This window comes from Tamandua tetradactyla, chromosome 3, assembly GCF_023851605.1.
Source record: "Tamandua tetradactyla isolate mTamTet1 chromosome 3, mTamTet1.pri, whole genome shotgun sequence".
NCBI lineage: Eukaryota > Metazoa > Chordata > Mammalia > Pilosa > Myrmecophagidae > Tamandua > Tamandua tetradactyla.
Window position 1 is genome coordinate 82,957,344 of NC_135329.1, and position 26,560 is coordinate 82,983,903.

General features: G+C 36.6%; 1 long non-coding RNA gene across 1 annotated transcript in view; it reads left to right on the forward strand.

Annotated features, from left to right (window-relative positions):
• The first annotated feature begins 668 nt into the window (after positions 1 to 668).
• LOC143676195 (uncharacterized) overlaps positions 669 to 26,560 on the forward strand; it is a 264,759-nt gene continuing 238,867 nt past the window's right edge. Inside the window, exon 1 of the long non-coding RNA XR_013171898.1 lies at positions 669 to 842. This is a non-coding gene — a long non-coding RNA (uncharacterized LOC143676195). The remainder of the gene's footprint in view (positions 843 to 26,560) is intronic.

Consider the following 26,560-nt stretch of genomic DNA (forward strand, 5'->3'; position numbering starts at 1 on the left):
TGCCTTGATCTCTGATAATGATTGTATAGCCTTTTTTGCGTGCATTGTAATTGTGAAAACTTTGCAGTTGAACCTCATTTATACCCATTTTATCTGGTTTTTCAACTTTGGAGTCTTATGACCACAAAAGAAAGCCCCTAATGTTTATTAATAAAGGGTCTTAGGTCACCCCAGAACTAACCCACACCCTGTCCAAAGTTATCTTGATAACCAAAGCTGGATTTAACCAAAATGGGCCCACCTGACTTGCACAGTAGCTTAGATTTTAACCCAAAAATCACGCCCATTATTATATGAAGACCACCATTTTTTTGCATCGGCTCTGTGAGTAGGTATGTAATCAATCTGCACATATTCAATAACTAGGTCAACTCTAATTACATCTGGGGCCATTGTGTTCATTATCTTAAAACCTACTCATCTTTTGATAATATAAAACTATCAGAATTACTACCCTTTGTGGAGACATATGTTTGGGCCAATAGGCCATCTATCTCCTGCTTCACACCTAGCAATAAACTCTTTTTCTCTTTGAAACCCTAGTGCCTCAGGAATTGATCATTGAGTGTATCAGAAATTAATCCCCCACCTTTGTTTGGTAACAGTTTGTCAACCAAATGGGACAAAGATTCTTAAGGAGTTCTACTGTCCAAAGTTCTGGAACCCCAGCAGAGCAGGTAAATGCAGTAACCAAGCCCTTTGTAATTGCTGGATAATATTTAGTCCAGAGGCTTGGCAATTAGGCTTTTCTCTGTTCTGCCAGGACTCCAGATATTTTTGGTGTCTCTAAAAGCTTCAAAGAGAGAAACCATTTCCAGTTCCAAGTCTGGACACGTGACTGGGTGAGTGGGTCGTCAGGGTAGAAGTGGAACAGAAAGTTAGTGTGATGGGCCCTATTTCCTGAATGACCCCCCGTGATCTTTACTCTGACCTCTACCCCTAGCTGGGTACCATTCTGTACGGGGTTTGAGGCTCTGACCTGTGCAGGGTCTGTATCCCTCCTTGAATTTGTCTATTGTGTATACTCCTGGAAAATAAGTCATCCAACAATTAATTTGCATTTAATGAAATTGAGTATGCCTGTTTACCTGTTAACTGGTGTGTTAGCTAGGTATAGTCAATGATTAATGCTTATTTAATTGTTAATCTGTTACCTAGATAAAGTAAGTGTTTAATGCTTATTTAATTGTTAATTGGTGTGGTTGGTCTAGTTATTAATGGGGGTGTTGCTTAAATATACAATGTTGTGTCTTTATACTTTCATTTTTGCATGGGTAGGCACTGGAAATCGAACCCAGGTCTCTGGCATGGCAGGCGAGAACTCTGCCACCTGCCCAGTGTTGTGTCTTTAAATTTTTAATTGGTCTCTTACTGCACTTGTATTGGTCAAGTGTTCCTAAATGGTTACTGATTAGAGAAACTGTTTAAAATGGGAACCTTTTGGCTGTATTGAAAAGTTGGAAAGATTTTAATTATGAGTCTATGACAAAAAGGTTTATTTCTGTGGCACAATCAGGGGAGAAATGGTCTGAGAATGGCTCTATAATTGTTCTGCAAAAGGGCAGAAATAGGATAAGATAATGTATTCAATCCTTTATTTGTCTCTTTCAAAAGTATTTCTGTGTTTCTGTTCCTTGTGTGTCTGTCTGCCTAGTCAATTAATATTCTTATACATCCGGATGTTAATAGCAAGTTAACAAAAATCTTAAAGAATTCTCTTTAAATTGCTTAAAAATGAGTAAGTGCTTTTATATAAATAAATTAGTACTTCAGGAGTCTCAGCAGAAGAAATTCCCTTGGGGCAGCAGGGTTCAAAGCCTTAGTTTTGTAGTTACTGTAGATAAACCTGGACAGTAGAAAGAAATCACCCCCGGAATTTCCCTAAGGCAGCAGAAGTCTACCAGAGGGCTGCTTCTGGAGAAGGCAAAGACCTTTTCCAGTTGTCTGGGTCACAGCTTTCAGTAAAATAGATCTAAGAATTGGAAATAATTAAAATGAGGGCATAGGTAAATCCCACAGCCCTCATTTAAAACTTTTCTATTGGGCCTGTAGATTAGAAATGGTAAGCATAGAAGAAATGCTGTCGAATAAGCCATGCTTGTTACAATTATTTTTTCTAATAATACCTTTATAATGGTAACCATAGTAATATGATCATTATTAAAATATAAATAGCCTTGGTCGTAGGAGCAACTGAATAAAATCTGATTACCAAATTTTAGTAAGTGAAATGAATAGTCTTTGAGAAATGTGGAAAAGTTTTCCTGGATTTAGGCTTTGAACAAGTTAAACAATTGCAGTATATTTTAAAGGGTTTGATAGTCAATGTATTTTAAAGGTTGTTCATAATCTTAGGATATTATGAAAACATTTTTTAACCTCTCATGGAGGGAATGGAAAAATAAATACAGCTGCAAAAATTGCAGTTCCAAAGTCTGGTCTGATTGATGTTTTCATGATAGCTTTTTGAATCAAACAAATGCAATTCTATTCTGCTTAGTTATGTTCTTCCTAAATTTATACAAGCTTTCTGATAAAATAAACTAGTATTATATGTACATTATCAAAATTCCTCTTAAAGTAGTCTAACTAAACAGGTTTTATAAACTGAACAATGTACCTGGTAATAATGACACCTATAAAATATAATAAAAAAAAGATATGCTGATGCTTCAAATATATGCTATTTAAGAAATCATTTAAGTTTAGTAAGAAATATAAATGAGATTTTTTTATTACCCCGATTAACTGGATTTTGAAAAATCTGACTTTTTAGTTACTTTGCCATTTGTTACCTCAGTATGTGGAAAATTTTGAATTTGTAGCAGCTTTGTTAATGTCAATCAGTATATTTTTGTTATTAAGTGTTGTTGTGAATAGGGAAGACATGATTCTGAGCTTCAGAGAGTTTATATTCCAGTTAAAATTACTTGTACAAGGGCATAGTATAAGACAGTTGTAATAAGAGAATAAAAATGCTGGAAGAATTTTAAAAGCAGATAAATCAGATAAATAAAGAATGACCTAAGAAGACTGCATAAAGGAGATGACACTTGTAAGACCTTTAAATAAGAAAGTAGCATTTGAATAAATAATGCTCTGAACTAGTGTTTTTGAAGCCATAACAATTTTTTTGGAGGGTTAATATGTTAATTTAATTTACACTAATGTTACATGACAGACACCAGGACCTTCATGAAAGCAGATTTTTATAGATAGACTTCTGGGATTAGAAGGGTGAATAGAACAAAAATGTAAGTGCCTTGTAAGTGTATTTTATTGAATAGAGTGTGTGCAGTGGTCAGCATGAGTATTCAAAAAATGCTATTTTAGACAAGATGTCCAGTATGAATTTTGCCTGAGGCCAGCACTGTTCCATTAAAGTAAATTCTATGACTACAAATTCTTTAGAGAATTTGAACATTGAAAGTAATTCAAAATAGCTGCATCTTACACATTCCACATTTGTTTGTTTTTTTAGGAAGCCATAATAATTTTGTCAACTAAAATATTACTGGTATTATTTAGGACTTTGAAAATTGTTGAGAGAAATTTGAGGGCTTTTGGGGGGGGTCTATAAATCTCCTAATTATTAAAAAGCTGATTATATTTTTAAACTTGGGCTCTTCTGACCTTTGAAGGTAGTGTTGGATTGGGCTGAGAAATTTTAGGCATATTGTAAAGTAACCATTTGTTTATTGTGAATATAAAGTATGTAAATACCTATTTGTGTTCCAAGCCCAAGCATAAAATTTTCCTTCTTCAATTATGTTGTAGTATCTCTGTTCCTTCTCCCCCTCATGAAAACTGTTATTGCAAGGAAGTAAGATTGTTCAAAGAGCTTTGTGAATTTTTTATCAAATTTATTTCTGATTATATATAATCTGGATAAATAAAAGTTATAGGAGGGATGGATAGTATCTTAATTATTTTCCATACAAAGATGACTATATTTTCTAATTAAATTGAATTTTATTTGTATCTGATTACAAACCCTGAATGGATATATGGATATATGTCATAGTCAATGATAACTAAAAATATAAGCCGATTATAATACTCTATTTTAAAATATTCTATTTAAAAAGAGCTTTTGTGTCAAATCATATATTCATACAAAACTAAAGTTTAGTTTGCTCTCTGTAGAATAATGTGAATTGGTGTTCTTAATGAAAAGTTATAAAAAGTTTTTCTTAGCCATCCCAGTATGCTGTCTAGAAGACAAAAATTTTATATCATAATAAAATCCTTGTTAATGTTTATGTTGACTGTATCATCCTTTATTTCATAAGACAAATCATCTTTTAAAGAATTTGTTCTTTCACCTTGTAAAAGTGAGGTGCCAAAATAGTTTAACATATTACATAGGAGGTATTTATGTAGTATTATAGTGGTTAAAAGGAATTTTCTATTTTTTGTTAGCTTAATTTGCATGGGTGAAATGTTTATATATTTAGAGATTGTATAAAATTTCTAAATTTTGATGAAACTCTCACTGTCCATGTTATACCCTGATACTGATTTGCTAAACAACAGTATGATGTATTAGTCATGTTTTAGTTATCTTAGAAAAACCTACAGATCATGGAAACAGCCAAATTTACTTGTCAGTTGCACTGCTTTGCTCTAATGCTTCTATAAAAATATAGGTGGTCAGCTACAGGTCAGAGCTTTATCTGCAACAAGGAGAAACTTTAAAAAAGTGGCAGGACAAATATAAAAATTATGTTTTACCTGTTAACTAACATAACTCTGGTAAATGTGTAAGGGTGAAACAGACCCAAAAACCTCTGCTATGGTTTGTCAATATAAGACATGTGTCAAATGTTTTTATTTCTGAAAGTACCTCAATTTAAGAATTTTTGCAAGAAACTTAGGGTTTAGACTGTAAGCTTTTACAGCAGTCACATTAACTTTTGAGCTTAAATCATTATTTCTAAATTCTGAAATGCTTTGCTCTTTGTATAACCTGGTAGTTCCCTGGAATTTTAAGTATTTGTATGTCACCTGAGGCTCAGAGTTAAGTCTTCAGCTCTGAAATTCAGCATTTTACTCCAAACAGCAACTGTGAAAGAAAGTGAAAAAAGAAATCAGACTGGGATTAGAAATGTGAATGATACTGCTCTAGTTAAGACTATGGTAAAAAAAAAAAAAAGAATACAGGGTAAAAAATACATTGTCCATGTATTAAACTGTAACTTTTTTGTGTGAGATCAAAAGAAGAGATATTAATTTTGTCCAAAATTAAAAATTTTTTGAAGCACGCTATCTAATGTAACTTGTCAAATCAGTTTATTTAAACAACCTAATTCATCTTTATTTGATATGGAACCTAAAAAAAGAAATAAAATCTTGATATTCTGTACAAGTTAATATTATATCCTGATGAATTTCAAAGTATTCAAGGCAAAAAATGAAAAGGCATTTGCAAAGGCCCTTGAAGGACTAGATAAAAAGTTTTTAATTGAAACAAGAGGTCATCCTGGAGGTTACTCTAAGGCAAGTTTCAGCAAGATATTGCAAATTGCCATAGTATGACAAATCCCAACCAACAGTATCCCTGGAAAACCTAAAGGATACCCTGGCTTCTATGAAAGTTTTACTTATTAAGTTTGTTTTCAAGAGATTTAAATCTCTGAATTGTTCCAATGCCAGATAAGCTTTGAAACTCAACTCTCTTCAAGAACAACAACCAGTATCATCATTCTGCCCTATAATGTCAACATGCCTTTTTTCAGTATGAGGAAATTATATGAGTCATCACCAAGATATCATTCAAGATTGAGAGATAATTATCAATAAGATGCAGAAGTTGTAACTGAGAAACTAGGATTTAAGGGATGATTGTGGTTGCTGAATCACTATATAGAGATTCCTTTTTGCCTCCTGGCATATTGGAGTAGACAGAGGGAAATACCTGAAATCCCTGTACTGCAACCCAGCTGTCTTGATCTCAGATAATGGTTGTATAGCCTTTACCATGTGCCCTGTGACTGAACCTCACTTGAACCCTTTTAATCTGATTTTTGACTTTGGAGTCTTGTGATCACTAAAGATATTTATTAATGAGGGACCTTGGGCAAGCCCACCCCCCAGTCCAAAGTTACTTTGATAACTGAAACTGGATCTAACCAAAATAGGCCTCCCTGATATGCACAGTAGCTTAGACTTTAACCTATGAGTCACTATATCTCATTATAATACTAGAAATCATACCCATCATATATTAAGGCCAACATTTTCTTACATAGGTTCTGCAACTAAGCATGTAATCAATCTGTGCATGCTCAATAATTAGATCACCTCTAATTACATCATCTGGAACCATTGCGCTCATTATCCTAAAAGCTGCCCCCATGTTTTTACACTATAAAACTATCAGAATTACTACTGTTTAGGGAGGTAGATTTTAGGCCGAAAGACTGTCTGATCTCCTGTCTCATGCCTAGCAATAAACCCTTTCTCTCTTTAAACCCTTGTATCTTAGGAATTGGTTATTGCGTGCACTGGGCAAAGAATCCACCACCTTTGTCTGGTAACATCACCAACATGTGTATAAGCTGATAAGGGTCAGGTAGCCCTGGACCACATGAACTCAAAAGAATTCTGAATGCTTTCATAATTATTTCTGTGTTATTTGGGGAAATCTTTCATTACAGCTCTTAATTCAGTTCAGGTTCAGGTTTAAATTCTGCTCTAGTGGGCATACAGTTTCTATAGAAGGCTTCATCTTTAAACTGTCTGGACTAAATCATTTTCCCTCAAGGGATCAAGAGAAACTAGTTAGGACAGCCATGGGGGAAGGGCTTGATACAGCAAGATGGGGAGCTATAGGTTTCACTTGGAGTTCTTTCACCTTTGTTCTACTTTCTTTTTTTTTTTTTCTTTGCCTTTTCTTTTTCTAATGAACCTGTAAGTGAAGCTTTTGTGAAGGCAGATTGTCCCCTATCAACTTCCAAGTATCAATCTTGGACTCTTCCTCCTTTTTTAAGGGTCTCTCAAGTCCACAGTTTTGTTCTTTAAAGTTTCTCAAAGTGGCCACTACAAAGACAAATCATCCTTCAGATCCATTCTGACTTGAAAGCCCCAGGTCCATAAAGCAAGTATATATAAGAAGCAGAGGTGTTTTAACACAGGAAGAGGAGAGGGAGATTTAGAGCAGAAGGACCCGTTTTTGTTGCCCTTGGAAGAAATGTCTTGGGCCCCAGGCTTTTGTCTCAGTCATTTGGATATCACTCTGAACTTAACAGAATCCCCTGGAGAGTGGAAATACCAGATGGTTGTCCAGAACTAATTCAGGGTAGAAAAGGAGCCTCATTATACAGGAGTGAGAGAACTGTCAAGCTGCTTGCCTGGTGACCCAAGTTTGGAGTTGGCTTGTTGGGTCTTATGGATTCCCCAAACCTATGTCTCTATGATGATAGAACCTAAATCAATACCAAACCAAAGGTACCTAAACCAAAGTTCCAAATAAAAGGCAATTAAACTCAAAGCAAACTGTGGAGTTCAGATATAGTAAGGAGTTAGCTAGGGGACTGGACAGAGTTACAAGGGGTTTTTTTGTGGGCACCTCATGTGTTGGTCTCTGGTGTCCACAGCCCCAGAAGGCACCTTCTATATCCTACTGGAGCCTCCAAACTTGTGAAAGACAAATCATAGTCGAGTTTACAAAGTATAACATTTTATTTTGGACATAAAAATTTTGCTGCAGGGAAGGAAGCCAAATCACTTGCAAGAATGGAAGTAGCTTGGGGTTTCTAGGGATGGCAAACAATTTTCATAGGCATAAATAGGAAGTTATCTTGACTCTTATTATGGATGAGGGCTTGCCCTTCTTAACAGATGTGGGTTTTGGGTAGATGGCTTTATTTCCTATTGTGTCAAACTAATGAACTAGAGGGCTTGACTGGCTATCTGGGTCAGCTGCTTTGGTGAGGATTTCAAAATTCAAAAGACATCAAAAGGAATCTCAAGAAGGAGTTCAAAGAGGAAATAGGACATATTTTCTTTGGCTTTGAGGGACATCCAACTTTGTCTATCTAATTTCATCACATTCAACTTTAAAAGCAGATAAAACAAAACCTTTGCATCATAACAGTCACTTTGCTGGACTTTCATCCTTAGAAATTTGGTATCCAGGTAGCTACATATTTGAATTGTAGAAATATTGACTCATACATGATAGGTAATAAACAGATATTGATTTAAACTGTGGTGATTATCAAGATTTATTGCTCTAAGAATCTTTTATGGACTTAAAAAAAGCAAGGGGAAATTCTGACATTGAATTAGCAATAAATTTTGATATATGCCAGAGCAAAAAGGCAATAGATATAAATAGTGCTATCTGCACGTCGAATTTAAGAATGAATTATTTGCTCTTCCAAACATTAGTTCCCAAAACACACATGCACTCAAAGTCCTGTTTAAAAAAATGTAAGCAAGAAGGTGCTCGGATGCAGAGCGCTTCTGATATCATTTGTATCAGCTACAATGTGGCATTGGGATAATTTCCAAACAGGAATCTCACTGTAGTCATGACAAAGCAGGTGTCCTCAACTTGATTTCATTGCAGGACACGGTGTTCATAGCAAGTAGCACAGTATAGATACCCCACACTAGGTGGACAGGTAGTGGAGATACGTCAGGGAAGCCAATTGGATTTGGTTGAAAAACTATGGTTCAAGACATGCAGGGTGTGTGCACATAGATGAAATGCCTGATGGAAAGCATGAGATATGGTCAGTAAAGTATCAGGGTTTGAATTTTCCTTTTCATTCAGATGTTGTCATGTCCTTGGAATACCCAGAGCATTTTATCTACTGTCTCTCTCCTGTATATCATCTGTCTTTCTACCTTAGCGTGGGTGATACATGCATTCCTGATGCAAACTGAGAGGCTTAATGAGCATAGGAACTTGTCAGAATCTAGTTTTTACATTACAGTAACCAATCCTGATGTCTACAGATAAATTTCAGCAAACATAAAGCTCCTAAAATTGTATAAAACATTGCACATGTATTTATACATGTATGTGTATTTCCCCAAACACAGTCTATAGTTCTTGACAGATTCTAAAGAGTTTGTGACCTGAATGAGGTTAAAAGAACTTAAAAAGACACATGTGAATTGAAATGGAGGAAGGGACATCTGGAAGCATCTCCTAGATAAGAAAGAGTTTTCATGATATCCTTTCTCATAACATGGAGTGTACAGCAGTAGGGCATAAACTATTGAACCCCATGCTGTTTTGGTACCTGGAATGGGATTCCTGCTCCTTCTTCCTGCCCTTGCAGAAAATCCAAGCTCAATCAGTGCCCTGTACTTCATGGGGTTCAAGTTTCCCCACCTTTTCCTCAGCCTTCATCTCTGCTAAAAGCACCATGCAAAATCCCCTCATGTTTTCACCCATGCTGCTCTTTCTGCTGAAATGCCTCTCCTTCTCTTTGTTGCATAGTTAAAGCATCTTATTGTGTTTAAAAGGCTTGGTGGAAGCAGCACACGTTTCAGAACACCTCACCTCCAATCACTACCATGTTGCTTCCTTGCCACCTTGTCACCCACAACTGCTTCTCCCCTAATTCTGAACCTACTACATTGCCACTGCCTGTTCTGTTTTCCCTCTTCACTAGACTGAGCTCCTTGAAGGTGGTGGGCATGATGTCCCTCCTATATCCCCAGCTCCACAAGATGACCCATTCTGAGGAGAGGCTCTGGAGGAATGAGAACATACTGTGCCTTCTCCAACCTATGATGGTTCATAGCCACACCACACAGCAGAGGACCCACCCCAACGGGGCTCTGACCATGTTCCATGGGTGCAACTCTTAACACCTGAGACATGTTGAAGGCTGTGATCTTCACACCTCAACTCTTAGCAAAACCAATTTTGCACATGTGGGAGGGGCAGGGGACTGCCGGGGTTCCTCCAGTGTTTATTACATTTCTGAGAAGAACACTATCCCTGAAACTGCACTCCCCCAACAAAGATGGGGTCATGGAAGGAAATAAAAATTTATAGGAAGAAGTTCTTGGGCTCTATGCTTAATATCAGTAATTAAAGGAATTCTAAGTGGGTCCTTTACTATCAACCTTACCAGAATTACAGAAGTGGGTCACAGAGGGAGATCTGACCACAAAATGAAGACCAGACAATGCTTTTCTTCCCTGAAACTCCACTTCCCCACCCAGAGACTGGGGAAACTGCAAGGAGCATTATCCTCATTGTTTCCATGCAGAAACTCCCTTCTCTCACCTGGAGGCCACAGACAGCCACCCCAGGAAGCCTCCTCTCCCCAAAGCAGCACAAACTGGCAACAGTGAAAACCCAAGAGGAAATAGACATTTTCAGATGAGAAAAAAAATAAAAGATTTTGTCACTAGCAGAAATATTCTTAAATAACGGCAAATGAAGTTATTCAGACAGAAAGGAAATGATAAAAGTAGAAAGCTCTGAGTTTCAGGAAGAAAGAAAAAAAGTCAAAGAGCTGAGAGGGATAAATACTATGGACTATCTTCTTCATGAGTTTTCAAAATCATATGCAGTAGTTGAAAGAATAATTATAACAAAATTAGATATGATGGTTTAGAAAATGGGAAGTATAAAGGAATTGGGATGGAAGTAAATTTCCACACTGCACATATAATGGTAAAATGATGATATCAGCTAGACTGTGATAAGTCACACAAGTAATAACCACAGCAACCATTAAGAAAGATTACAAAGTGATACATGCAAACATAAAAATAAATGAAGATGGAATTCTAAAAATATGCCCAAATAATGAACAGGAAAACAAATAGAAAAATAGGAAAAAGAGAAACAGAACAAATAATAAAATGCTAGACTTCAGCCCTAACATACACAAATTACCTTAAATGAAAATTACCTAAATACACCAAAATGAAAAGACAGAAATTGTCAGAAAAGATATTAAAAATAGTGAACCAACTATGCTTTTTTTTACAAGAAAACTAACTTAAAATTCAATGACAAAAGTAGGTAAAAGGATGGAAAAAGTTATATCAGGTACAATTAATTTAAAAAGAGCAAGAATGTCTATATTAATAGCAGATAAAATAGGTCTCAGAACAAAAAAATTAGTACAATGAGAGATGGAAACTAAATAATGATGAAAAGATTGATGAGTAAGTCATAAAAATCTTAACTGTATACTTTCCAAAGATAGAGCCACAAAATATACGAGGCAAAACCTGATGGATCTAAAATGAGAAAATAGGCAAATCCATGGTTAGAAGTAAGGGTGGCAATATGCCAGTCTCAGCAACTGATAGAACTACTGTACAGAAAATCAGCAAGGATATATAATGGATCCAAACAACACAAATGGTAGGCTCTAACTGACACATGGAACTCTCCACCTAACAAGCAGAATACCTCTTTTTCAAAAGCCCATGAAACATTCAACAAGATGGTATATAACCTAAGCCATCAAATAAAATCTTAAGAAATTTAAAAGAATTGAAATCATTAAAAGCGTGTTTTCTGACCATTGAATAAATGGGAAAACAACAGGAAAATCTCCAATCAAAGGAAAACTAAACAATGCACATCTAAATAATCCATATGGCAAAGAATAATTATCAAAAAAATAAGGAAACACATACAACAAAATAAAAAAGTTAAAATGAAAATGTACCAAATTAAAATATGTGGGATGAAGTTAAATCAGTGGTGAGAGGAAATTCTGCAGCACTAAATTTGAAAAGAGAAACATCTCAAATGATTCATCTACCTCAAGGAACTAGAAAAAAAGTAAAGTAAAATAGTTTTAAAGAGGCTTAGACTGTAAGCTCTTATTGGAATCACATTTAGTCCAGAGCTGTAAGTATTCCCAGATATTGAGGTTCTGTGCGATATACACATAACCTGATATTTCCCTGGAATTCTGACTACCTGTGTGACACCTGAGACTCAGGAGTTCTGCAGCTCTGGAAGCCACCATTCCTCACACAACAAAGAAGAAAAGAAACTATTTTGCTTGTCTTTTCTCTAGTTTCTTGAGGTAGATTAATCTTCTTGTTAAAGAAATTGAAAAAGAGATCAGGCTTCAATTAGTGATAAGAATGAAGCTGATCAGGTCAGGGCTAAGGTAAATCAGAATACAGGAGTATGGAGGACAATTGTCTGTATTTTAGAACTTCATCTACCCAATGAGACCAAAGGAAGAGAAGTTTATTTTGTCCAAAACCACATTTTCTGTAGAACATAATTCAACTCAACTTGTCTGGAGAGCCTGTTTAAACAACCCAAACACATGGAACCCAGAATGAGAGTGAGGGTTTGTAATTCTATATAGATTGATGTAATACCTGGATATATCCCAGAGTGTTTTAAGCAAATAATTGTAAAGTATTAACCAAGTTCCTTGGGGGATGGGAGGAAAAAATATATAGCCTTTAAGCTCTACCACCAGGGAACCTCCTGATACTGTCTCAAACATCAGGGACTCCAAATTCAATTGGCCAAGTCCTTGATCTTGAGCTTGCTCTTGTGAAGCCTATTTTTGTAGCAGTGAAGCCAAACCTACCTATAGTTATGCCTAAAAGTTACTTCCAAAAAACCTCCTTTGTTGCTTAGATGTGGCCTCTCTCTCTCTAAGCCTAACTTGGCAAGTAAAATCATTACCCTTTTGGGACATGATGTCCAGGGGTAAAAGTTTGCCAGGCAATGTGAGATATAATTCCCAGGGATGAGCCTGGCCTTGGCACTATGGGATTGACAACACCTTCCTGACCAAAAGGGGGAAAAGAAATGTAACAAAAAAGGTATCAGTGACTGAAAGAGTTCAAATAGAATCAAGAGGCTATTCTGGAGGCTACTCTAAAGCTAGCTTCAGCTAGATTTTACCATTTGCCATGGTTTGTTCAACCCCAATGAAAGCGATTCCTGTCAAACCTAAAGTTTTGCTAGGGCTCTATCTGAGATTCTGTAAAAGTTTCACATGCTAAGATTATATTCCAGAGACCTAAAACCTCCAGAAGGGTTCCTAGGCTAGATACATCCTGAAACTCTGAGGGGCCAGCCTCTCCAAGAACATCACTAACCCTATCCCCTTATCACATACTATCAACACCCCTTTTCAACATGGAAAAGTTAGAATAGGCATAGCCCAAATACCCCTAAAGATTGGGAGACGGATCATAGGAGAAAGAAGAGTTGTAACAGAGAAGATAGGATTTAACAAATCAGTATAACTGCTGAACCATTATGTTGATATTTCTTTTAGTCTCCAGTGTCTTGAAGCAGCTAGAAGGAAAAACTCAAAATTGTGGGATTGCAACACATACCAAACTCTAAAATCTTTTCTATAACTACTTGTTACAATGTACTTTGAAATTCATTGCTTATATATATGTACTATGTCTCACAATAAAAAATGTTTAAGAAAGGTTAAAGAAAAAACAAGAATTAAAGTCCAATTGTTTTTGAACCAAATTATACTGGGGTCAGATACTGCAAGATGAATAGCACAAAGGTCTAGGTGAAATGTAATGTCATCCAAAAGCCTTTCTTGTGGCTTCCATTGAGAATTTTTCTGTTCGTGGTACTCCCAGATGATGTTATTTAGATTTTTAAGAAGGTTTATTAGTGTGTCTTGAACTTGTTTATGTAACTGTATCTACCAAAAAATATTGAGCCGTTCAAGTACTTATGTTTCTCAATGAACAAATAAGTAATTTAAATATTAAAAAATAATCCCAGGCAGTGTGATGGTGGCTCAGTGGTAGAATTCTTGCCTGCCATGCTGGACATCCGGGTTCGATTCCTGGTGCCCACCCATGCAAAAAACTAAACAAAACAAAAATAAAATAATCCCAAAGAAAGCAGAAGATAGGAAATAACAAAGAAAAGAGCAGAAATAAATGAAATTCAAAATTGGGAAACAATAGTGGAAATGAATAAAATTAAAAGATGGTTCTTGGAGGCAGGGCAAGATAGGAAGGTATGGAATTTAGTTCGTCTTCTAAAGCAGCTAGTAAATAGCTAGGAACTGTCTGGAAAAAATGTTTGGGGGACATCTGTGACCTAACACACATTGTATATCAATCTGGAATGGGTGCAAGGGCTGAAATCACGACACAAAACTGTAAGAAAAGCCTTGAAAATTTGGAGTCTGGCACCCCTCCACCACTGGCATGACAGGCTCAGTTGGAAACAGTTACCTGTGGGAAAAAGAAGATTCTGCAGGAAACAAAGGAGGGCAACCTAGCCGAGCTCCAATTGTGTTTTTTTTTTTTTCCATGGGATTACAGTTTTATTATATGGAAGGGCTGCACATTAGAACCAGGCAGAACAGATGCAGGAGGCAGCGTCCGGGAGTCCTGGATGGCGTCCCCTCTGCTTGGTCATGGTGTGTGACAAAATGCACTGAGCACTGCCAACCAGGGAAGCTCACCCGAGCCTTTGGCCTCCAGGATTTTTTTTTCTTTTTTTATAAGCATTTTTTTATTAAAGAAAAAAAAGAAATTAACACAACATTTAGAAATCATTCCATTCTACGTATGCAATCAGTAATTCTTAACATCATCACATAGATGCATGATCATCATTTCTTAGTACATTTGCATCGATTTAGGAAACAAACTAGCAAAACAACAGAAAAAGATATAGAATGTTAATATAGAGAAAAAAATAAAAATAATAATAATAGTAAAAAAAACACAAACAAACAAACAAACAGACAAACAAAAAAAAACCTATAGCTCAGATGCAGCTTCATTCAGTATTTTAACATGATTACTTTACAATTAGGTATTATTGTGCTGTCCATTTTTGAGTTTTTGCATCTAGTCCTATTGCACAGTCTGTATCTCTTCAGCTCCAATTACCCGTTATCTTACCCTGTTTCTAATTCCTGCTGGTCTCTGTTACCAATGACATATTCCAAGTTTATTCTCGAATGTCGGTTCACATCAGTGGGACCATACAGTATTTGTCCTTTAGTTTTTGGCTGGACTCACTCAGCATAATATTCTCTAGGTCCATCCATGTTATTACATGCTTCATAAGTTTATTCTGTCTTAAAGCTGCATAATATTCCATCGTATGTATATGCCACAGTTTGTTTAGCCACTCGTCTGTTGATGGACATTTTGGCTGTTTCCATCTCTTTGCAATTGTAAATAATGCTGCTATAAACATTGGTGTGCAAATGTCCACTCGTGTCTTTGCCCTTAAGTCCTCTGAGTAGATACCTAGCAATGGTATTGCTGGGCCATATGGCAATTCTATATTCAGTTTTTTGAGGAACCACCAAACTGCCTTCCACAGTGGTTGCACCATTTGACATTCCCACCAACAGTGGATAAGTGTGCCTCTTTCTCTGCATCCTCTCCAGCACTTGTCATTTTCTGTTTTGTTGATAATGGCCATTCTGGTGGGTGTGAGATGAGATCTCATTGTGGTTTTGATTTGCATTTCTCTAATGGCCAGGGACATTGAGCATCTCTTCATGTGCCTTTTGGCCATTTGTATTTCCTCTTCTGAGAGGTGTCTGTTCAAGTCTTTTTCCCATTTTGTAATTGGGTTGGCTGTCTTTTTGTTGTTGAGTTGAACAATCTCTTTATAAATTCTGGATACTAGACCTTTATCTGATGTGTCATTTCCAAATATTGTCTCCCATTGTGTAGGCTGTCTTTCTACTTTCTCGATGAAGTTCTTTGATGCACAAAAGTCTTTAATTTTGAGGAGCTCCCATGTATTTATTTCTTTCTTCAGTGCTCTTGCTTTAGGTTTAAGGTCCATAAAACCACCTCCAATTGTAAGTTTCATAAGATATATCCCAACATTTTCCTCTAACTGTTTTATGGTCTTAGACCTAATGTTTAGATCTTTGATCCATTTTGAGTTAACTTTTGTATAGGGTGTGAGAGATGGGTCTTCTTTCATTCTTTTGCATATTGATATCCAGTTCTCTAGGCACCATTTATTGAAGAGACTGTTCTGTCCCAGGTGAGTTGGCTTGACTGCCTTATCAAAGATCAAATGTCCATAGATGAGAGGGTCTATATCTGAGCACTCTATTCGATTCCATTGGTCAATATATCTATCTTTATGCCAATACCATGCTGTTTTGACCACTGTGGCTTCATAATATGCCTTAAAGTCCAGCAGCGTGAGACCTCCAGCTTAGTTTTTTTCCCTCAAGATACTTTTAGCAATTCGGGGCACCCTGCCCTTGCAGATAAATTTGCTTATTGGTTTTTCTATTTCTGAAAAGTAAGTTCTTGGGATTTTGATTGGTATTGCATTGAATCTGTAAATCAATTTAGGTAGGATTGACATCCTAACTATATTTAGTCTTCCAATCCATGAACACGGTATGCCCTTGCATCTATTTAGGTCTTCTGTGATTTCTTTGAGCAGTTTTTTGTAGTTTTCTTTGTATAGTTTTTTTTGTCTCTTTAGTTAAATTTATTCCTAGGTATTTTATTCTTTTAGTTGCAATTGTAAATGGGATTCGTTTCTTGATTTCCCCCTCAGCTTGTTCATTACTGTAGTATAGAAATGCTACAGATTTTTGAATGTTGATCTTGTAACCTGCTACTTTGCTGTACTCATTTATTAGCTCTAGTAGTTTTGTTGTGGATTTTTCCGGGTTTTCGACATATAGTATCATATCGTCTGCAACAGTGATAGTTTTACTTCTTCCTTTCCAATTTTGATGCCTTGTATTTCTTTTTCTTGTCTAATTTCTCTGAGCTAGAACCTCCAACACGATGTTGAATAATAGTGGTGATAATGGACATCCTTGTCTTGTTCCTGATCTTAGGGGGAAAGTTTTCAATTTTTCCCCATTGAGTATGATATTAGCTGTGGGTTTTTCATATATTCCCTCTATCATTTTAAGGAAGTTCCCTTGTATTCCTACCTTTTGAAGTGTTTTCAACACGAAAGGATGTTGAATCTTGTCAAATGCCTTCTCTGCATCAATTGAGATGATCGTGTGATTTTTCTGCTTTGATTTGTTGATATGGTGTATTACATTAATTGATTTTCCAATTGTGTTTTTAATTAACAAGTTTGGACTACTGAATAAAAGCTCCAGCACAGATAAACTGAGAGCAAGTAAGAAAGTTTCTCCTGGCAGACAGGAGGCAGGTTGATGGAAAACAAATACGCAAACAAAACAAACAAAAAAAGCAAAGACTTTTGGAGTCAGCCCATTTCAGAATACCGGAGAAGAGCTGTACCTCAAAGCACATAGAGCCAGGTATCAAATCCAGCTTTTGACAGGCAAACCTTGGGGTTGGGGGCTGGCTCTGAAAAGGGAATTCTTTCTATTCATTTTTAAACGATTCTAAGTCAGCTCATTAGTTAAAGTCTCAGGCATTTTCAGTTGTCATTTCTAATGCAGGCAAGCACAGAGCTAAGATTGATCTGAGAGACAAAGTAACAAATCAACTAAAAGAGATAATTGCCTAAAGTGCTTTTTCTTCCTCAGGAAAAGGAGAGTGGGGACCAGATCAAGTAGCAGCCTTCAGTCAGAGTATTCAGAACCCAGGGATTAAGACTTAAACCTGTCTTCTACCTAGCCCCTGTTTCAACCATGCCCCTGGCAGCCTCAGGGTCAGCTTTGATTAAAAGCATCATATTATTTTCTGCTGGTGGAGAGATGCAGGTTGAAAAGCAACACCTGCTGAGAAGGACAGGAAAAGCCAAGAATCTAGAGGCTTCACAGGAAATTCTAACAACCTGCAGGGTCTCATACCCATGGAAAGTTGATACTGATTGCACCCTCCTCCTGAGACCTGGGCATGTCTTAACTGAGAAAATTTTACTGGGGCCAGTGACATCTGGGGAGAACATCTTAAAAAAAAGTTTCCAATTGAGCAGGGCAATAACCAGAAAAACAAGAGCTGAAAAACTTTCTGCAGGTAAAGAAAGTTTTGCTAGAGGTCTACAATAGCTGAACTGAACACTGAAGAGCAGATAGAGAACAAAGCCAGCCAACAAGAAAATAGTAAGTACAAGAGTGAAAACGACTTATGGAATAAATTAATTAAGGAATCAGATGTCAAGACACCAACAAAAAGTAGTGAGTCATACTAGGAAAAGTGAAAATATCTCTCTGTCAAAGGAACAAACTAACACTTCAAACGAGATACAGGAGTTGAAACAATTAATTGATGTTCAATAAAACATGCTAAATCAAATGAAAAATCAAATCAATGAGTTGAGTGATGATATGGAAAGGAGATGAAGGATATAAAGAAGACATTGGGTGACCATAAAGAAGAACTTGAAAGCTTGAAAAAACAAATGTCAAAACTTATGGGGATGAAAGCCACAATAGAAGAGATGAAAAATACAATGGAGACTTACCACAGTAGATTTGAAGAGGCAGAAGAAAAGATTAGTGAAGTAGAAGACAAGACAACTGAAATCCTACAAACAAAAGAACAGATAGGGAAAAGAATGGGAAATTATGAGTAGGGTCACAGGGAATTAAATAACAACACAAGTACATGAATATATGTACTATGGGTGTCTCAGAAGGAATAGAGAAAGGAAAAGGGGCAGAAAGAATAGTGGAGGAAATGATCACAGAAAATTTTCCATCTCTTATGAAGGAAATTAAATTACAGATCCAAGAAGTGCAGCATACACCAAACAGAATATATCATCAAAGACCTACTCCAAGACACTTATCAGATTGTCAAATGTCAGAGAAAGAGATAGTTCTGAAAGTAGCAAGATAAAAACAAACCATTGCATAACAAGGGAAGCTTGATAAGATTATGTGTGGACTTCTTCACTCAAATCATGGAGGCAAGAAAGCAGTGGTATGATATATCTAAGATTCTGAAAGAGAAAAACTGACAATGAGGATTCTATAACTGGAAAAACTGTCCTGAAAAATGAGGGAAAGTTTAAAATATTCTCAAGCAATCAGTCACCGACAGAGTTTGTGACTAAGAGACTGGCTCTACAAAAAGTACTAAAGGGAGCACTACAGGCAGACAGGGAAAACAGAAGAGAGATGTATGGAGAAGAGTATAGGAATGAAAACTGTCAGGAAGGGTAAAAAGAGAGATAGAAAAAAAGATTTGACATGAAAATTTCAAAAAAGACACAATGGTAGAAGAAAGCATTGTGTTTACGATAATAACATTAAATGTTGATGGACTAAACTCCCCAATCAAGAGACACAGATTGGCATAATGGATTAAAAAATAGGATCCATCTCTGTGCTATCTATAGGAGACTCACTTTAGACCCAAGGACAAAAACAGATTGAAAAGTGAAAGGTTGGAAAAACATATTTCACACAACAAAAAAAGAAAAGATCAGGGGTAGCTATACTAATATCAGAAAAAATAGACTCCAAATGTAAAACAATTAAAAGAGACAAAGAAGGACATTATGTATTAATAAAAGGAACAATTCACTAAAGCATAACAATCATAAATACTTATGCACTGAGCCAAAGTGCCCCAAAATACATGAAGCACACACTGACAGCATTGAAGGGAGAAGTATACACCTCTATAATAATAGTTGGAGATTTCAAGACACTGCTTTCATCAATGGATAGAACATCTAGACAGATATCAATGAAGAAACAGATTTTGAATAATATGAAAAATGAACTAGACTTAAAAGGCATTACGGAACATTGTACCCCACAGTAGTAGGATACACATTTTTCTTAATGCTCATGGATTATTCTCCAGTATAGACAAATGTTGGGTCACAGAGCAAATCTCAATAAATTTGAAAAGGCTGAAATTATACAAAACCATTCTTGGGTTATAAAAGGAATGAAATTGGAAATCTATAACATGTGGAAAATTCAAAAATATATAGAGGCTAACTAATGCACTCTTAAACAATCAGTGGGTTGAAGATGAATTTACAAGAGAAATCAGTAACTATCTTAAGGCAAATAAAAATGAATAAACAATATATCAAAACATATGAGATGCAGCAAAGGTGGTGCTAAGTGGGAAATTTATTGCCCTAAATGCCTACATTAAAAAGAAGAAAGAGCAAAAATTGAGAAATTAACTCATCACCTAGAGGATTTAGAAAAAGAACAGCCAAACTAGCCCCAATGTAAAAAAAAGTAAAAACACAGTGAAGACTAAAACAGAAATAAATAAAATTGGGAACATGATAACAGTAGAGAGAATCAACAAAACCAGAATTTGATTCTTTGAGAAAATCAGTAATATGGATTGATTGTCAGCTTTGGCTAGGCTGATAGTGAGAGAGAGAGAGAGAGAATGAGAGAGAGGACACAAATAAATACAATCACGAAGAGGAGAGGGGACAGAACTTCTAACCCCACAGAAATAAATGAAGTAATGAGAAGATGTTATGAGCACTCTATGCTAATAAACTAGTCAACATAGACATAATGGAAAACTTCCTAGAAAAGCATGAACCAACATTGACTTGAGAAGTAATAGACAACCTCAACAAACTAATCACAAGTTAAGAGATTGAATCAGTCATTGAGAAGCTCCCCAAAAATAAAGTACCAGGGCCAGGTGGGTTCACATGTGTATTCCACCAAGCATTCAAGAAAGAATTAGTATCCTTCCTGCTCAAACTCTTTAAAAAATTTGAAGAGCAGGGAAAGCTACCTAACTCATTCTATGAAGCTGACATCACCTTAATACCAAAGCCAGACAAAGATACTGAAAGAAATGAAAATTACATACCGATCTCTTTAATGAATAAATGTGCAAAAATCTTCAAGCAAATACTCACAAATCAAATCTATCAGCACATTAAAAGAATCATACAACATAACCAAGTGCAATTTATTCCAGGTATGCAGGGCTGGTTAAACACAAGAAAATAAATTAATGTAATACACCACATCAATAAATCAAAGCAGAAAAAAAACACTTGATGATATTCATTGACACAGAAAAGGCATTTGAAAATATTCAACATTCATCCTAATGAGAACACTTCAAAGGAGAGGAAAAGAGGGGAACTTCCTCAACATATGAAAAACCCACAGCTAACATCATACTCAATGGGGAAAAATGAAAGCTTTCCCTCTGAGATTAGGAACAAGAAAAGGATGCCCACTGTCACCAGTTGTTCTAGTTTGCTAGCTGCTAGAATGCAATATGCCAGAATCAGAATGGCTTTTAAAAACGGGAATTTAATAAGTTGCTAGTTTACAGTTCTAAGGTCAAGAAAATGTCCAATTAAAACAAGTCTATAGAAATGTTCAATCAAAGGTATCCAGAGAAAGATACCTTGATTCAAGAAGGTCAATGATGTTCAGGGTTTCTCTCTCAAGTGGAAGGGCACATGGCAAACACAGTCAGAGTTTCTCTCTCATCTGGAAAGGCACATGGTGAACACAGTCAGGGTTCCTTTCTCATCTGGAAGGGCGCATGGCGAACACGGTATCATCTGCTAGGTTCTTCTCCTGGATTCCTGTTTCATGAAGCTTCCCAGGAAGCATTTTCCTTCTTCATCTCCAAAGGTTGCTGGCTGGCGGACTCTGCTTCTCGTGGCTATGTTGTCTGCTTTACTCTCTCTGAATCTCCCTTTCTCCAAAATGTTTCCTCTTTTATAGGACTTCAGAAACTAATCAAGACCCACCTAAATGGGTGGAGACATGTTGTCACCTAATCTAGCTTAACAACCACTCTTGATCTGGTTACATCTCCAGGGAGATAATCTAATTACATACAGTATTGAATAGGGATAATTCTGCCTTTACAAAATGGGATTTTGATTAAAACATGGCTTTTCTAGGGGACATACATCCTTTAAACCAGCACAACAGTATTATTCAACAATGTACTGGAAGTTCTTGCTAGAGCAATTAGATAAGAAAAACAAATAAAAAGCATCCAAATTGGAAAAGAAACAGTAAAATTTTTACTTTTTGTAGATGCATGATAGTATATGTCAAAAATCCTGAAAAATCTACAGCAAAGCTGCCAGAGCTAATGAGTATAGTAAAGTGTCAGGGCACAAGATCACACTCAAAAATCAGTAATATTTCTACAAACCTTTAATGAACAATCTGAGGAGAAAATCAAGAAAAAGTCCCATTTACAATAGCCAACAGAATCAAATATTTAGGAATAGCCAAAGGAATCAAATATTTACAATAGACAAAGGAATCAAATATTTAGGAATAAATTTAACCAAGGCCTCAAAAGACTTATATAAAGAAAACAACAAGAAATTGCTAAGAGAACTCAAAAAAGACCTGAAAAAATCGAAGAACATACTGTGCTTATGGATTGGAAGACTAAATATTGTTAAGATGTCATTTTTACCCTCATTGATTTATAGATTCAATTGAATACCAATTAAAATCCCAACAACTTACTTTAGAGAAATAGAAAAACCAATATCCAATTTTATCTGGAAGGGCAATGTGCCCCTAATAGTTAAAAATACCTTAAGAGAGAGGAATATACTAGGAGGTCTCATACTACCTGATTTTACAGCACAATACAAAGCTACAGTGGTCAAAACAGCATCTTACTGGCATAACAATAGATACTCTGACCAATAAATTGAGTGTTCAGAAATAGATCTTCTCATCTATGGACAGTTGATCAGGTGGTCAAGCCAACTCAACTAGGACAGAGCAGCCTCTTCTGTAAGTGGTGTTTGGAGAACTGGATATCCTTATGCAAAAGAATGAAAGAGGACCCATATCTCACAACTTATACAAAAGTTAACTCAAAATGTTTCAAGGACTGAAACATTAGAACTAAGACCATAAAACTCTTAGAAGAAAGTGTAGGGAAATATCTTATAGCTCTTGTGATAGGAGGTGGTTCCTTAGACTTTAGACCCAAAGCATGAGCAATGAAAAAAGGAACAAATAAATGGGATCTCTTAAAAAATTCAAAACTTTTGTGAATCAAAGGATTTTGTCAGAAAAGTGAAAGGCAGCTGTGCTGATTTAAAAGAATTATGTACCCTAGATAAGCCATGTTGTAATCCTGACCATCTTGTGGAGGCAACCATTTCCTTTAATACCTGTTCAGTACTGTAGGCTGGAAACTTAATTAGAGTATCACAATTGAGATGTGACTCACCCAATTGTGGGTATTAACCTTTGATTAGAGGCAGATGTGACTCCACCTATTCCAGATGGGTCTTGATTAGTTTACTGGAATCTTTAAAAGAAGGAACATTTTTTGGAAAGAATAGCAGAGCCACAGAATCCATGAGACCCCACTCAGCCAGAGACCTTTGGAGATGAAGAAGGAAAATGCCCCCATGGGAGCTTCATGAAACAAGAATCCTGGAGAGAAATCTAGCAGATATCATGTGCTTTTACAGCTGAGAGAACAACCCTGAACTTCATCAGCTTTTCTTGAGTGAAGGTAATCTCTTGCTGGTGCCTTAATTTGGACATTTCTGTAGACTTGCTTTAATTGGGACATTTTCACAGCCTTAGAACTATAAACTTGCAACTTAGTAAATTCCCCCTTTTTGAAAAGCTGTTCCATTTCTGGTATGTTGCATTCAGGCAGTTAGCAAACTAGAACAGATTTTGGTACCAGAGAAGTGAGGTGCTGCTGAGGTTTGCAAATACTAAACATGTTAGAATGGCTTTTTAAATGGATAAGAGGAATATTCTGGAATAGTTGTGAGAAGCTTGATAGAGAAAGCCTAGAATGCTTTGAAGAGACTGTTGTTAGAAATGTGAACTCTGAAGATACCTCTGAGGAGGCTCTAGACACAAATGAAGCAATGCATTATTGCAAATTGGAAGGAAGGTGATTCTTGTTTAAAAGTGGCAGATAATCTGGCAAAAGTACACTAGTGGCTTAGGCTGGAAGGCAGATTTTAAAAGCCATGAACTTGGATATTTAGCAGAAGAGATTTCCAAATTTAATATGGAAAATGCAGCCTGATTTCTCCTTTCAGCTTATAGTGAAATGCAACAGAAAAGAGGTAAGCCGAGAACTGAATTCTTGGGTACAAAGAAACAAGAAATTGTTCTTGAAAATTCTGGGCTTCCAGGAAAGCAGACCCCAGAGAATAATGCCACATATGAGGATTTAACTAAATGTGGAAACAATCAGCCATTTCAGAAAGAGCCAGGATTGAAGATGGAATTATCCCAGGAAGGATTTGTGGAAACTTCTTCTGTCTGATTGGCTTGATCTTTGCTTAATACATAGAAAACCACAAGAGTGCCATGGGATCTGTACAAATGCAACTGCTGCCAGTCTGGACTAAAAATCTCAGGAGAGGGACAAAGTGAAGGTCAAATAACTTCAGAGACAGAACTACGGAATCTAAAGTCTGAAGTTAATAGATATTGGGCCAGGAAAGCGGACCCACCCAAGAACTTGGAGAAAGTGAGTTTTCCCCGAAGGCAGAGGATGGGTCTTCTACTTCCTTGCAGTGGAAGGGTTGTGCCTCCTCTGGCCTTGGAGGGGTTGTAGCACATTCCTTGGAGATTGGGGAGGTCCTGGCTGCCACCACATAGAGGGATTGAGAATGTGTCCAGGAAATGGCAGAGACCCCAGGTGCAACCCCGATGCTTGGAGAGGGTGGAGCCTAGAATAAAGACAGTCTCCCCAGTGTCCCTAAGGTTGCATTCCAAGACAGGCAGATGCTGCATAGGCCCTTGGAAATGATGGGCTGCTGCTTTTTAAAGTCCTGAAAATGAATGACTCTCAGACTTTGAAATCTAATGGAGTTTGCCTAGCAGGTTTTTGAAACTGCTTTGTCCGGTGACCACTGTGTTCCTTCCAATTTTTCCCTATGGAAATGGGAGTATTTATCCTATGACTGTCCCTCCTTTGTATGTTGACAGCAGATAATTTGTTCTGAGTTTTACAGGTCCAGAGCTAGAGGAGGATTTTGCCTTAGGACAGACCATGCCTGTAGCTGACTTTGATGAGATTTTGTACTATTTCTGACTTTATATTGTATTTCTGTTGTTGCTGAAACGCTTTAAGGCTTTCTGATACTGTGATGTAATGAATATATTTTGTATATGGGAAAAATATGCCTTTTTTATTGTCCAGAGGGTGGAATGTGCTGGTTTGAAAGGATTATGTACCTTAGATAAACCATGTTTTAACCCTGATCATTCTTGTGGAGGCAGCCATTTCTTTTAATACCTATTCAGTACTGTAGTTTGGAAACTTGATTAGATATCTCCACCGAGATATGACTCACCCAATTGTGGGTATTAACCGTTGATTAGAGGGAGATGTGACTTCACCCATTCCAGGTGAGTCTTGATTAGTTCACTGGGATCCTTTAAAAGAAGATCCTTTTTTTGGAAAGAACAGCAGAGCCACAAGATCCGTAAGAGCCACAAGAGCCCACTCAGCCAGAGACCTTTGGAGATAAAGAAGTAAAATGCCCCCACAGGAGCTTCATGAAATAAGAAGCCTGAAAAGAAAGCTTGCAGACATTGCCATGTTCACCATGTGCCTTTGCAGTTGAGAGAGAAACCCTAAACTTCATCGGCCTTTCTTAAGTGAGCATAACCTCTTGCTTGTGCCTTAATTTGGACATTGCTATAGATTTGCTTTAATAGGGACATTTTTATGGCCTTCGAACTGCAAACTTGCAACTTAATAAATTCCCCCCTTTTTAAAAGCTGCTTTATTTCTGGTATATTGCATTCCAGCAGCTAGTAAACTAGAATAGCAGCTTACGCAATGGGACACAATATTTGGAAACCACATGACAGATAAGGGCTTACTATCCAGAATATGTAGAGATTCTCTACAAGTCAACAACAAAAAAACCAACAACCCAATTAAAGAATGTGCAAAAGACATGGTCAGACATTTTTCAGAAGAGGAGATACAAATGGCTCAAGAACGTATGAAAAGATGCTCAACCTCACTGGCTATTAGGAAAATTCTAATAAAATCCACAGTGAGATATCATTCACACCTACTAAAATCACCATTATCAAAAAAACAGAAAACTCCAAGTGCTGGAGAAGACTTGGATAAAGAGATACACTTACTGTTGGTGGGAACGTAGAATGGTGCAATTGCTCTGGAAGGCAGTTTGGTGGTTCCTCAGGAAGCTAAGTATAGGAAGGCCATATGATCTAGCAATCCCATTACTAGGTATATATTTGGAGGAACTGAAGGCAAGGACACAAATGGACATTTGCACACCAATGTTTGTAGCAGCATTATTTGCAATTGCCAAGAGATGGAAACAGTTCAAATGTCTATCAATGGACAAGTGGCTAAACAAACTGCAATATATACACACAATGGAATATTATGCAGCTGTAGCACAGAATAAATTCATGAAGCATGTAAGAACATGGATGAAACTTGAGGACATTATACTGAGTGAAATTAGACAGAAACAAAGTGATGTGTACTGTATGACCTCATTAATGCGAAATAACATTAATGAGTGAACTTTGAGAGTAAAAGTTAAGAATGAAGGTTATCAAGAGATAGAAAGGGTAGAGATTGGGCATTTGATGCTGAAAGAATATAGAACATTCAACAAAACTGATTGTAAAGATCCGGGAATGGGTAGCACAATACTATCTGATTGTAGCACAGTTTTGTAAGTACACTCAGTGAAGTT